The sequence below is a fragment of the Arachis ipaensis genome, chromosome B05 (genome assembly GCF_000816755.2).
Source record: "Arachis ipaensis cultivar K30076 chromosome B05, Araip1.1, whole genome shotgun sequence".
Classification (NCBI taxonomy): Eukaryota; Viridiplantae; Streptophyta; class Magnoliopsida; order Fabales; family Fabaceae; genus Arachis; species Arachis ipaensis.
Genome location: NC_029789.2, coordinates 132,975,785 through 132,980,001, shown reverse-complemented (window position 1 = coordinate 132,980,001; position 4,217 = coordinate 132,975,785). Strand labels below are relative to the sequence as shown.

Below are 4,217 nucleotides of genomic sequence, written 5' to 3'. Positions count from 1 at the left end.
TATATTATACAGAATTTGAATATAAATTGATAAAATAAATAATATGTATTTGCATGCACTATACATAGAAAGGACACAGTATATGGATCATCATCACACTTCATGCTGATATCATCAAGCTGCTATTTTCCAAATATACAAAGATGAGAGCTTTTTGTTTTGCTAGCAAGCACAGTGGGAAGTGGGAACTGCACATAACATATCTCCCATCCCACACATGAAAACAAAGCAATCATCAATTATTNTTAACCTTCTACTTTTTTATTTATTATGCATGCTTATCTATACTTACTTATGTATGCTTGTTTGTGTAAACCATTCATAGTAAAAGTATAAATTATATTGATGATAAGATTTATTTGTTGTGGTTTCTCGTTGAATAAAAAAATTAAAAAGTGAATATTATCCTTTTGATATGTAGGAAATTAAATTCATTAATAATGGAAAACCAGAACCGAAGGTGGATGTATGATAGAACATATGATCAGAGGCGGGGTCTTAAACCCAGTTTTATTAAAGGGGTAAATGAATTTGTGGATGTGTGTACTAGAACTCATGAATTTCTCAGAGGAGGTTTAGTTAGGTGTCCATGTGCCAGGCAAAGCCTAAGGGCAACTATGTCTTGACACTCCAACAACGAAAAAATGTTTGTAAATGGGTACAAGAGTTGAAAATGCCAGATGGATATGTTTCAAATTTACAAAGGTGTGTCGATGTCAAAGGAGGAAAATTGTTTGGGATGAAAACTCATGATTGTCATGTATTTATGGAGTGTTTGCTTCCGTTAGCCTTCAAAGAGTTACCAGACCACGTGTGGAAACCGTTGACCGAAATAAGTCAATATTTTAGGGACCTTTGTTCATCTACTCTTCGGGTTAGCGATCTTGTACAAATGGAAGTTAATATTCCTGTTATTTTGTGCAAGTTAGAAAGAATTTTTCCACCAGCTTTTTTCGATGTAATGGAGCATCTACCAGTTCACTTGGCATATGAGGCACGTGTTTGTGGACCAGCTCAGTATAGGTGGATGTATCCCTTTGAGCGTGAAATAGGCACATATAAGATATCAGTGAAGAATCGGGCTAGAGTAGAGGGTTCAATTTGTCAAGCATACCTGGCTAGAGAGACATCAAGTTATTGTTCTTATTACTTTGAGCCACATGTCATGTCTAAGAGAACAAGGCCGAATCGGAATGATGATAGTGGTGTAAGTTCATCTGAGCCTACCCTTTCTATTTTTGATCAACCGGGTATTGCTGGGGGAGCCAACAAAGACAGATGGTTAACTAGTATGGAAATGAAAGCTGCTCATTTACATATCTTGTTGAATTGTCCTGAAGTCGATACATTTAGAAGTCAATACGAGCATATCCATGGGAGCAATAATTCTTTATCCAACTTTCCATCATGGTTCCGTGAGCATGTAAGTTTTTACATTTTGTTGACTGTATCAAAATATGTCAAAGTAAATCTTGTTTTTCTAAATACTATATTTTGTTTGACAAAATCAGGTAAAAAATCCCAGTAATGACATAACTTGTCCTCATTTATTGAGTTTAGCATTCGGGCCAAAAACTAGGGCCACGAGTGTTGGTATGTTCAAGGTTAACGGGTATAGATTTCATACTCCTGAGCATGCATCTGGAAAGAAGACAGATGATACAGGCATATATGTTAAAGGTGATGGAGGGAATGATGCATCTGATTGGTACGGCACTCTTAAAGAGATTTTGATTGTTGAATATCCAAGTCTTGTTAGTTTAAGAGTCACCTTGTTTTACTGTGAGTGGTATGACCCTACTAGGCCTCGGATGAAGACTAATTGATATATATATATAGCCTCTGACTTAGGTAGAAGACTCGAGGCTTGTAATAATTTTCCAAATACTAAATCAAACTTCAGATTCATTTTTTATTGCTTTCTATTCTCTTCTTCCTCTGCTATTCATTTTTTAATTGCATTTTACTTTAATTAGTATGGATAATAACTTGCTTATTTTAATGTGTACAGGATATGGTTGGTAGAGACGGAGATCGCGGCCGTGGCCGTGGCCGTGGCCGTGGCCGTGGCCGAGGCCGAAAGGGGAGGCCTAGGCTTTCTACTGGTCAGCCCCTTGACTTGCATGCGGATCCATACTCTCTCGTTGGGTCATCATTTGACACGACTGCTCCAACCAATGGGAGACCGCCACCTATTGCTACTACTACCCCCTCCCGTCAGGAGCCTCAGATACAAATGATGCCTACTCCGGGTGTGCCAAGATCATGCACTCAACAAGCCAATGAACCTTTCAATACTGCCTCACATAGTGTGCAGAGTGATCCAGCTATTGTAGCTCCCAGTCGACCAGGATCTTGTGGGGAAAGACAAACCACATCTAATAGTACCCAAGATGCTCAGGGTCAAGGAGCATCCACTGCCACTGGTCACTCCAGCACAAGTGCTCCAAAGCTTAGATATGATGGTGCCAAATGGTTTGTTATTTGCTTTAAATTTTATGAATAACATGTCTCATTTTTACTAAGTAATATGTCATTATCATTTTTTTGGTTTTTGATGTAGTTGGCACCCACCTAAGCTTGGATTGAAGCGTATTTCTCAGGTTTTTAAAGAAAACTACAACAAGCCTTGGCTGAGTTTTGATGAGGCAGATGATGATATTCGGAAAATATGGTGGACTGAGTGGAGGGTAAATTTTATCTACCTTGTTTTACTGTGTTAATGAACTCTCTTCTGCTTCATTTGATTATTAAAGCCTAATATTGTTGAAGTTTACCCCTGCTGCCATCCATGTGCAAACCTTTGATTTGAATTTAAATCTTCACAAACATCAAACATGACACCCATTGGATTCTCGACAATAGTACTATTAAACTAATTTTATCTAAACCTCATTATTGTTTTTTGTTTTATCCTAATATTTTACATAATTTTGCTATTAGAGAGAATTCTGATATCTTTAGATTATTATTACTTGTTAAACTCAGCATTACTTGTTATTTATTTATCAACAAAATAAATTTGTATCTGTTCAGAGGCTAAATTTTATTCCAATGATTTTTTTAAAATAGAAATGCTTTGACATTATTGATACGGAAGAGGATGATATCTATCAAGCTTGGAGGTTTAGGGCTGCCAAGCGCTTGCGAGGTATGCTCCATGCCATTCGCAAAAAAGGTGCCCGTCCATATTGGATCCCACCAGAAGTTCTTGGTGAATTGATGAGACGTTGGAACACTGATGCCTATAGACAATTACAGGCAAGAAATACAACTGCCAGGAAATCGACTCGAGGTACTTCTCTTCACACTGCAGGATAAGTTTGTAAACTCATTATCTAATATTTAGTATAAATTTTATTTTTATATTTAAAAGTTTATTTGTCTTGTTATCTAATATTCTGTTTAAATTTTATTTTATATTTAAAAGTTTATTTATATTAACGGTTTACTATTTTTCAAATAGAAAAAAAAATTAAAACATATAACTATTAAAATCGACGGCAATGTTGTCGATTTTATTCAAGCTTATATCAACGGCTTTAGCGTCGATTTTATTAAACATATTATAGACAACAATGATGTTGATTTTATTAAGTTAAATATCGACGGCAACAGTGTCGATTTTATTAAACATATTATAGACAGTAATGTTGTTGATTTTATTAAGTTAAATATCGACAAAAAGGCTGTCGATTTTATTAAATCAATTATCGACAGAAAGGACGTCGATTTTAAATAATAATATCGACGGCAATGTTGTCGATTTTATTAAGAATGTAAAATTCTCACACCCATATTACAGACGGAATGGACGTCGATTTTATTAGATTATTATCGACGGCTATGAAAGCCGTCGATTTTATTAGCATTTTGAAAAATCGACAGGCTTTATAGCGACCAACTGCGCCGTTTATTTTGCCGTCGAATTTCAATATTATCAACGGCTAAGCCGTCGATTTGGCCGTCGATTTTAACGACGTTTCTTGTAGTGTTAGCAGGAGAATCTGATTATTATAGATTAACTGCTTTATTAGATAATGAAAAACAGGTTGTTCTAAAAACAGAATTAAATCTCAAATCAAATGAAAATTTTAATAAACAAAATCTTTTAAAAGAAGTTTTTAATAGAAAAAATATAATATACTATGGAAAAATTCAACTAGAAGCCCCTATAAAGATAAAATCCGCCAATGGAGAACTTGAAATAGCTTTGA

The 4,217-nt window shown here is 35.3% G+C and overlaps 1 long non-coding RNA gene across 1 annotated transcript; it reads left to right on the top strand.

Moving 5' to 3' along the window:
• Positions 2,560-3,144, top strand: LOC110263027. Its single transcript, XR_002348032.1, has 2 exons — positions 2,560-2,690; positions 3,073-3,144. It is a non-coding gene; the product is annotated as an uncharacterized LOC110263027 (long non-coding RNA).